At 46.1% G+C, this 10,324-nt stretch overlaps 1 protein-coding gene across 5 annotated transcripts in view; it reads left to right on the top strand.

Annotated features, from left to right (window-relative positions):
• The first annotated feature begins 53 nt into the window (after positions 1–53).
• TBL1X (transducin beta like 1 X-linked) overlaps positions 54–10,324 on the top strand; it is a 199,894-nt gene continuing 189,623 nt past the window's right edge. For 2 of the 5 annotated variants that reach the window (XM_040582782.1, XM_040582779.1), the window contains exon 1: positions 982–1,335. The gene's annotated coding sequence lies outside the window, so the exon portion shown is untranslated. Of the gene's footprint in view, positions 141–980; positions 1,336–1,959; positions 1,980–10,324 lie in introns of those variants that run through there. The other 3 variants (XM_040582780.1, XM_040582784.1, XM_040582781.1) reach the window with 3 other exon arrangements.

Below are 10,324 nucleotides of genomic sequence, written 5' to 3'. Positions count from 1 at the left end.
CGGGGACACGCGTGGGACAGGACGGGCAGGCTGGGGGCTAAAGAGCAGCAGTGGTTCTGCACCACTACCCCCACCCCCCACCCCGAGTGTCGCGCTTCCACGGACGAGCAATAAAGCCCGGCGTTTCTGCTGATTCACAAGTATGGAGGCCGCGTCAGCCTGCCGCCTCGCCGAGCACCGGGGCGCTGCCCGCGGCGCGGTGGCGGAGCAGCCGCCGTGCCGTGCCGTGCCGTGCCGTGCCGTGCGGGGAGGGCAGCCCGGCCCGGGGAGCGTGCCTCGCCGCGCCCTGCCCGCCTCGGCGTGCGGACCAGGCGCCGCGGTAGCTGACAGCGATGTGTGCCTTGTTCGCCTGCGTGCGGGCTCTGACAATGCGGTCCCGTGCCGGCCCGGCCCCGCAGAGCCGGGCGTGAGGCGCCGCTCCGTGCGCCTCCCCGACCCCAAACTTAGCCGTGATAAGTAACAGTGCCGGTAATAACGGCCGGCGGGAGCGGGGCCCGGAGCGCCCGCCGGCGCCGTCCGTGCGGGGGGAGGGCAGCGAGGGGGGCCCTGCGGCGGGCGGCCGGGCTCGCCCAAGGTGAACGCGGGGCTGCCCCCTCCGTGCCCGTGCCTGCGTGCCCGCCCGCCCGGGCGCCTGTGGCGGGGGCGGCGCAGGGCGTTGCGGCCCGGCAGCACCGAGCGCGCCGGGCGGCGGGAGTTACCTGAGGGCACCCGGGGGGCGTTGGCGGCGCCGGGGCCGCCCGCGGTGCCTGAAGTTGCGCGTCTGCCTGCGCGCGTGGGGGCTGCGCCGGACCTGGGTGGGGGAGGGCGCGGCGGGTTAGCCCCCCACCCCGGCCCTCATCGCCCCGCCGGGCCCCGCAGCTCGCCCCCCGGTGTCCCCCTCACGCCGCCCGCCCTCCCCTCCCTCCCGCCCGCCCGGAGGTGGCGGCGGCGGCGGCGGGCCCCGGGCGCGGCCGGCTCCCCTCAGCGCCGCTCCCGCCGCCGCCGCGCGCCCGCACCGGCCCCGCCACTTGCCCGCCGCCGGCGGAGCCGCGCCGAGCGGCGGCACCTCCTGACCGCCATTCCGCCCCAAAACTTTCCGTTTTCCCCTTCCCACTCTCCGGGACTTCCTTGTGCCGCCTGTGCGCGCGGTGGGGGAGGAGGAGGCGTGTGCGGCGGCGGCGGCGGCGAGGGGGATTTACAGTCTCCTCGCAGGCTGGCCGGGACCCCGGGGGAAGAGGAGTTGCACCATGCGCGGCAAGTGAGGGAAAGTCTCCGCCAGCGCCGCCCGCAGAAGTTGAGGCTTTCCCCCGCCGCCCGCGGGAGCGGGAGCTGTGCCTTTAACGCCCGCTGAGCGAGGTGAGTTTCCGAGGCGGATTATTCATCCTGGGGACCCTTTTTTTTTTTTCTTCCCTTTTTTTTTTTTTTTTCTTTCTTTTTTTTTTTTTTCCTTGTACGCGCGCCGAGGTGACAAACGTCCTTCTTGGCGCAGCCCCCCGAGCCGAGCCGGGGGCCGGCGGGCCCGGCCTCCCCTCTGCAGCCCGCCCGGGCTCGGCGGGCTGGCCCGCCGCGGGGGTGGGGTGGGGGTCGCACAGCCCCTGCCTGCTATGACGAAGTTTTTTGAACCCGGGCGTTTTGGGGTCTTGTGTGGTGTGTTTTGTGGGAGCGCTGGGCCGAGGCGGTGTGCCTGGGGCTGCCGTTTCGGCAGCGGGTGTGCTCTCATCTGCCCCCCAGCAGACCCACCGGGGGGGGGGGGAGGGGGGCAGTTTCTGGAGCGGCCTCCTACTTCTGAGATAGTATTTTGATGTATTTTTTTTCTTAAAAAAAAAAAAAAAGAAAAAAGTGCTCGGGGGGGGCGGGGGGGAGGGAAATGCGAGGTATTCACGCTCAAGTGTGGAGTTTGCAGAGCTCGGGTGGGGGAGGGGATCCCATTCATCGCCAGGGCTTGAATCGGCAGCGGGCGGAGGGGCCGATCGCTCCCGTACATCGAAGTTTACTTCCAAGTAGGTAAACAAGTTACCCCCCCGCCTCGCCCCCCGCCGCCCCCGGTGATGCCCGCCGCCGCCAGCCCGGGTACCAGCGCTGCGGGCGGGCGGAGGGGCGGCGGTGCTGCCGGGGGGACCGGGGCCGGGGCCGGGCGCTGCGGGGCTGCAGACCTGTTGCACACCAGTTCAGGTCCCGGGCCGGCGTGCCCGGCGGCGGGGCCGTTTCTGCCGGGGAAGGGCCCGGCGGCGGGGCGGCGGGTGCAGCCGCCGCCGGGCGGGAAGGTGGTGGACACCTTTCCCTCAGCTGCTGTCATCGCGCAGAGCCTGTGCCCCATTTTGTGGCGCTGGTTTATTCTCCGCGGTTGGGCTGATGTTTCGGTTCGGTGCGGTGCGCGGCTAAACATCGGTGTGGTGTGATGTAAAGGGAATGACCCTTGACCTGTTTAATTATATGTTGTTGGGTTCTCGAGTAGACATCCTGCTCGGAACAAAAAGGGGAAAAAACACAAAGCCACACCCTAAAAGTTAGGCTTGCATATTAATTTCTCGAAGTCGGTGTTTAGGCTGAATAAAGGCTTTCCTTTATGTTGTCTTTAACATGTCTCTTGCTGTTCTCCACGAGGATTTGTATGGCGTTTTTCCCTTTCTTGATGCACAAGTCTTAAAGTGTGTGTGTGGTGTGTCTGTGTGTTGGTGGGGGAGGGGAAGCGGTCTGTTTGGTGGAGCTTATTGAGTGTTTCGCGAAAAAAGAAAATATTGCAGCACAATGTTGCAGAAAACTGAAGTACTCCATTGAAAAGAGCGCTCCTCAAGTGATGATTTCAGTAAAATGGCGTGTAAAATTTCAAGACTGGTATTTTAGGCTAATAGTATGAAAATAAATACATTGTGCCAGAGGGAAATCTGATTGTAGGTAATAAATACAGGATCTTTACTCATGACAAATATATCTTTCTTCCTTAGCCCATTTATTAGCGATCCTTTAACTGAGACTGTTCGTGTGGCATGTACAAGATTTAACATTATATACCCTGCTTACCATGTGACTGCACATGCTGGATTTAGGCCTTCTCCTGTCCTACAGTTGGTGTGTTGTCATATGCAAAGACAGGCAGGTCTTGAAGTGAATATATTCATCCTGTAATAGCAGATGTTGTTGGCAAGAGAGCAGGATTGTCGTAGTATGTTTCCATGATGGTTTGTGTATTTTTTTGTTGTTTTGGTTTTCTATTTTTCTTTTTCTGTTGTTTGTTAAAACAATTACAGATAATAATTGCAACCTTTCAACAACAGTGGTAGTAGAAAAGGGAAGCTTTCCCGCAGAAGGTTAGTAGAAGGAGTGGGATGAAAAAGGAAAATGACGGGGGGAGGATGCTATTACACTAAAAATATGTTAAACCTTTCTTGGGCTACATGCAATAATGCTAAAACTGGTAGAGATTTGAGCAGTGCTGCTGTAGGCGTCTCTAACACCTTCAATGAGCTAAGCAACAACCAAAGTGTTTTTGTCTCCCTCCACTAAGATGAAAAAGTGTGTTTCAGAAGCAGAGGATTAAAAGTTGCACATACATGTAAACACTGATAACTACACAACTGTCCAAGTCTTACAGAGCAAAAAACCCACCCCTCTGCAAAATATATCTGTCATCTGAATAAATCTTCTGCCCTTCCCCCACCTAATTAAGTAACATAACTACAATGTCCTCTGCCATGCCACTCACTGCTGTGAGTTGTGTTACGCGTTCTTTTCAGTGGGTGGCAGGTATTTTCCGCAGTAAGAGTACTGGAAGAGCAAAACCAAATGAAAACCTTGATAGGGAAGGGGAACACATGTCTGCATCTGGAATTGTCAGGCATCTGCACCACCAGTTCGCCCAGTTTTGGTCCCAGTCATTGATTAACAGCTGGGCTTTTCCCACTTGTGTGGTGATGGGGCCAGAAGTAGACCTGTTGTCCACTTGGTGTGTCTAATGTGCCATGCCTCCTGGAGGGGCTTCCTGAACAGAGACTCCTCCAGCAGCAGCAGTCATTGGAGGCCTACTTGCCTGAGCATGGAAGGAGTAGAGGAGAATGCTCTTCCATATGAATGGGATATTGTTTCTCGGTAGCTAAGTCGGCAGTGTGATACACTTAGGATTTAGTGATATGCTGAATTGTGGGCTCATTGTGGAGATGAGGCTGGAAGGCCCATCCCAGGGCTCGGCCTGGCAATCTCTGTAGGTAGTGTCTAGGTGCGTGTTTTGGTGCCATTAGCTCTGGCTGTTTTCTGTTGCTGCTGTGAGAGTCCAGTGTTAGAATTTATGCTGTAGTCAGCATTAAACTGATGTTGTTTATATTTTAGTAGTGCCAAGCAGCCCCCATTTAAATCAGGGCCATTTTGTGGGTATATGGTAGATGATGGTTCTTGCCTTGAAAAGGCTGTAATGTAAGTGAGGGAGACAAAAAAGCCGGGAGGGTAGGTACATGGTGGAAAAAACTGACTCAGGGGAACAGCAGCAGATTGCAGTGCCTTATCTGCAGGACGACGGTGTGACCTCAGCTGGTAGGAGAGAGGAGAGTTGTTAACACCTGGCAGCGCTGCTGCCGTAAATCTTGCTGCTCTGCGCAGAAGAGGGTGCGGGCGTCGTGTGAACCATACCCTGGATCCTCCTTCCTATTACTCTTTTAATACTTTTTAGTATTATTTCAGATTATGTACACCAGCTTGCCTATAAAATGATCAGGTTTTGTAACTCTTGAGGGCAGATTCTTTTTTTTCATAATCTTCATTATGAGGCAAGATGGAAGTAATTTTGTAAACTTTTTTTCAGCTGCTAAATTAAACTCCATTCCCTCTTCCCTTCCCTCATCTTGCCTATTTTTAGTTAGGCGGAAATAGCTGACCTCTTTACAGCAAGAACCCAGACCCCCTGGGTGCCATTTATAGGTTTCTACCAAATGGCTTACTTGGACAAGTTGGTTGAAATTAAATAAAAACATTGGAACTGCAGTGTTACATAGGAGTAACAGCCTTCCTGTCAATACAGAATCTGTCATTTAAATGATACTGAAACAAACATCCAAAGGTGAAAAATGGGTTTTAGGTTATTTTTCTTTTCTTTGGTAGACAAGAGAATATTTCAGAGGTTCTTTTGTTTGGTTGTTGTTGGTTTTGGTTTGGTTGGTTGGTTTTTTTTTTTGGTAGTTGTCTGGTTGTTAATATAAGGGAATTTCATTTAAGAATTTTACAAACACAAGGAGCCCACTGAAGTTAGGCCTGTGTAAAACCTAGGGGGAATCATAGGAGGATCTTCAATCTCATTAGAAAAGGTCATTGTTTCTTACCAGTTTTTGCCTTGCGTAGAGATCTTACCCTAGATTTAGAGATTTAGAAATTACAGTTACTCATGTTTACTAATTCCATAGAAGTATAAAATTGCTTCTGCTAGCTTAACTGAGAGCAGGTTTAACTATGGATACATGACCGTTTGTGAAGCTGAAGGGGCACAAGTTTCTTGCATTGCTTTTTTTGTGCATATTTGTATTTAGTTTAATTGATACTGATGCCTTAAAAATATTGGACTGTAGCAGCAGGTATTGGATTTCTTCACTTGTTGTTTGAGAAGAGTATATGGGTGTATGTGCAGTCTGTGTGTTGCCTCTGTAATCCTCTATTTGCGTCCCAACCGCTAGTCCCTTTCTTTACCCTGGATTACTAGTATGGCTGCCATAGGAAAAGGGGCTTGGGGTTAGGCACATCTGATGATTTGGCTTCCATGATTTTTATAATCTTGTCTTTATGCAGTAAAAGGGGCATCACACTGTGTAACCCCATTTCTTGACCTTCTCTGTTTGTGTTATAGACAATCGATACATGACTGGTTGTCCTATTTAAATTGGAGTGCATGTAAAGATTCATAATTTTATATGAAGTTACAATGGAATTCTATGCCAAGAACCTTACAGTATCCATGCAATACAAAATCATGGCAATAGTACTGTGTTATGAAGAAGCGGTTATTTTAATATTTTACCTAAGTGCATTGTGTAAATACAGATTGGCTTGGGTGTTGAATCTTACTCATTTGCTATGAGAAGTTACACAGTACACCGAACACATGGACGCAGCAGTGCTTCTTGATTCTTAGATGACATGACTTGTGGCCTATTTATGAACAGACAAGTAACATTAATAATGTGTAGTATTGTGTATATATATACACTCATCAAAATACTTTTACCTAATTAAGCGCTGAGCTTTATTGACTCTTTGCCGTTGGAGGGTAAAACAAGGCTTTTTAGAAAGCAGTGTTCTCCATTAATATGTAACGGTTGCTGTATACATCGCTTCACTGCCGTTCAAAACGTGGTTGCATTTACTGACCTAAATTTCATTTAAGCTCCTAAGTCTTAGCTTCAGTGTAACCTCTTACTACTATGTAGTGGGTTTAGAATGCATTCTGTTACGTAAAATCATAATTTTGTTAGGCGGAAATATGTGGTAACATCAAATGTGATTTTAATTTTTTTCCCCTGTTGAAACACAACTTTCCCATACCTGCAAAAAATTACTGATGGAGCAAATAAGCAACGTTTTTCTCTTAGGCTTTAAAAATACTTGGAAAATATCCTTTGACATTATCTTCAAGAAAACAAAGAGGATTTTCTTTTGGTGGATAGAATCCCTTTGTCATTCTTCAGAATAATACATTTATTGTGCTCCTTTTTGAAGGCAGCAAACTGCACTGGATGCAGCACTTTGTCTTCTGCTATATTTTGCTGTGTAGCACTATCAGCTCTTCATTAATCCTCTGCCATTGAATGAAGACTGCAGAATATTCTCCGTGGTTCAAGAGTGAAGCCAGCTATTTATGATTTATATTTCTTAACAGAATAATCATGTTATAATAGCACTGCTGAAAGGAAGCTGTTGCATTGCTGTGATTAACACCTATACAGCTGTTGTGTTTCATGCTTAGAAGTGTCCACTGATGAGTTTGTGCCAATTTGAACACAACCCTGTAGCCTACGGCAAAAATCGTTAGAAAGTTACCTTTCCAAAAAAACTGACCCTCACAGTGTACGGTCAATATATACAGGAGATTTTTATAAAGTGAAGTAAAAATACAGATTGTTTTTGCAAATCCATGTGCGTTTGGAATTTACAGTTAGGAATTTTTATAACCATATGATAGTACCAGTGTCAATTAGATGCTACAAGTTGCTTATTGTCTGTGCCAGTGGGTTTAGCATAGTTGCTTCTGGCAGAGGGGGTATGTGTGCATCCAGAGACCCGTTAGTATTAAGGCTTATGTTAGCACACAGTCTCAGCTGGAATTGTTGACCAGTAATCAGTTTCACAAATACTGTTTAAATAAGCTACCCTAGTGCCCCTGTGTGTGTGCATGTGCATGTAGGTATACGTACATAGATAGCCTTAAGGTAGTCCAAAAAGTAGCTTTGGAGAAAAAAGGAGTCACCCTGGGGTGGGAGAACGGTGTGGGAAGACAATGGATAGGCTCTCAAACCCTAGACTAGGATATGCTCAGGTTTCAAGCTCCAGTCAGCAGCACCTGAGGTGGTACAGAGCCAGTGAAATGAAGGTAGGACTGGGCCAGGCTGGGTGTCAGTTTTTGGGAGAAGACAGAGGTGCAGCACACTTTAATTATGTGCTTCCTGAAATGTGGCAAAGTCAGGAGTGGATACTGTGCTTGTACATCTCACTGAGCATGGTGAGATCAGGCGGTGACAACTGGGGTATACCATATGTGGCTGAGGGATGCGCTGCAAACTTCAAAATGATAGTATCTTTATTCCCCCACCCTGCCCCCTTTTGTTTTTTATTCTGATTGGGTTTTGGTTGCTCTTAAAAGTATTATTTAAACCCTGATCTCAACAGAGAGATTGAGGCAAAATTGCCCCCTCCCCTAGTGTTCTACACAGATAGGGTTGGGCTTTGCCGAGGGGGTAGGGCAGAGAATCCAAGCACAGGCAGTGCCTGTTCATATTGTGGGGATTAGTTTCCAAGGATATGTGCTTTTTACAATCACAAAACAAACTTAACTCTTCCCATGCCCATTTACATGCACACATGTATTTAGACTTGTAGGAGTTAATTTGGTTACAGAATTGACTGGAACACACCAAATCTTCTGTAATTTTTTCAGAAGGTATTGGTAATGCTGCCAGTTACGTGCATTCAACTCACTTTCATTGTAGCTTAACTTTGCTGTTTTGGTTGTTTTGTGGTTGGTTGTTTTTTGGGTTTTTTTTTACTTTTTGACCTTTTTTTGATGTAAGAGCTTCTGTAGTTTTATGTAGTTAATACACTTTAGTTTTTAATTTGTTGACTTTTAAACTGAAATGTAATCTGGAAGTCACAGAAAAAAGGCAAGCCCAAGAATTATTCTAATGAGGAACACACCTTCCTATCCCAGTGCTTAAAAATGAAAGTAAAGAACAGGAGCAGATACATTTTTAATAACGTGGCATGATGTTCATAAGACAGATTTTGTGTCATTCTGTGGAAGCTATTTAAGGGGTTTTTATTTCCATTTTGACTATTACTGCTTTTTTGAGTTGATGGTGTTATAACTCATTAACAATGCTCATTTGTATTTGCAGGAATCTTTTTATATTAAAAAATCCAAACATGCTCGGCTCTGATACTTCTGCTTGTATCAATAAGTATCTTACATAACTAGTTAATTTAAATGAGCTAATTAGTTTAAAAGTAGTGCATGACAATGTATCGTAAAAATTCATCCAGCTTCATTCTCACAGGATTTTATGTGCCTGGAAAAAAACATAAGGCAAGCCGAAAGGGTGGCCCTAACTACAGTATTAGAGTGGAAGCAAAGAACCTATTTATTACATACAGCTCAAATTTACTTAAAGCATTAACATAATGATTACTCTCACTGCTGATGAATGAAATCAGCATTTCTCAGACACCACCAATCATGTCTATGCTACCTAGTCTGGTAATGCTGGGTAGAGGTTAGGTAAAAAACAGAATGTAGCTTAGGCCCTGATGGGCAGTTTACAAGAAGGAGGAAGAAGAGTGGGAGTAGTTTACCTCAGCAGCTATGCTCCATTGGATTTAACTTCCAGACCATCAAGTAGCCAACAAAAATTTTTTAGGCATTTTCTGACCTGTATTTTTTTGCTTGGCTTAGATGATGTACCTTCAAAACACTTATCCTGTGCATTTATTTAGTATTATGACAGTAGTATATATGGTATGTGGGTATTTCCTAATATATTAGTGTTGTTTTGTGGTTATAGCAAGTGGCTTTTTGTGTGCATCTGAATTTTCAAGTGTTTTGAGTGTTTGTATGTATACGTGTTCACTGCTGGATTAATTTTTTATTTTAAATTTTGCTTAGGGTAAACAATAGATTCTTCATGGTATCTATTACATTACCAACAGCATATATTTCAGGTTAAAAAATAAGTTGAAACAATGGCAACATGTTAAGCGCAGTTACATGTTAATTTGATCATATTCAGTGAGTGGTAGCTTTGTAGGTAAGGTTTGTTGTGCATAGCAGGTGTTTATGTACATGGAGTCCAGTGTGAGAGAAAGAAATAAATTAAATTTCCTCTTACTAAAAATGCATAGTGACCTGTATCTTAGTCTTGTAGTTTTTTGCTCCTGTATTTGTATTGTCATGAAGTTATTTTGCAGTACAATATTTTTCCTTTTTTAAAAAAGTAAAAATGAATATAAATCTATTAAAAGAAAAAATTAAATCTGTTCCTTGATATCTTTACAAGGCAATTGATAGGGCACTCCTTCCCACAGCTGGATAAATCACTTACATTCCACTTATGGTGGAATGTAAATGATTTATCTGCCTACCATCCTACAGAACTACTATGAAGATTTTATTAATGACTAGTTTAGAAGAATTTTAAACATCAAAACGCATTGTCAGTGCATTTTGTTGCTAGTTTATTGAAAAATGTGAATGTAAAAATCTGCTTGCTAAAGTACAATCCTGTTTTCCATCAAATTATAAACTAGGATAGCAAAGTATCAAAAGAAAATGATGAAAAAAAGTTCTATATCCATTTCAGTGGTTAGTTCAGAGTTAGAAGTAATGATTGCTTTTTATTAATCTTCTGTTATCTGTCAGTTTCTTGGCTAACAGAGTTGGGTTTAGGGTATTAGATTGCCTCTGTTGGGTTTTCCCAACCTTTTTTGTAATTGCTGTTAAACTTCTTTTTTTACCCCCACCCCCCAATTAAAACTGTTGGAGTTTCCAGTGAAGTTTGAAGTTTCATTTTAATGGATATTTTCTGTGTTTCATAGTGTCTCTTTCTGTCAGCTCCACAATACAAGGGTAATGCCAGCAAGGGCAGAGTGGATGATACGTTTG

The sequence above is a fragment of the Falco naumanni genome, chromosome 2 (genome assembly GCF_017639655.2).
Source record: "Falco naumanni isolate bFalNau1 chromosome 2, bFalNau1.pat, whole genome shotgun sequence".
Taxonomy (NCBI): Eukaryota; Metazoa; Chordata; class Aves; order Falconiformes; family Falconidae; genus Falco; species Falco naumanni.
The sequence above is the reverse complement of the archived record's forward strand: the minus strand, read 5'-3'. Positions and strand labels throughout refer to the sequence as shown.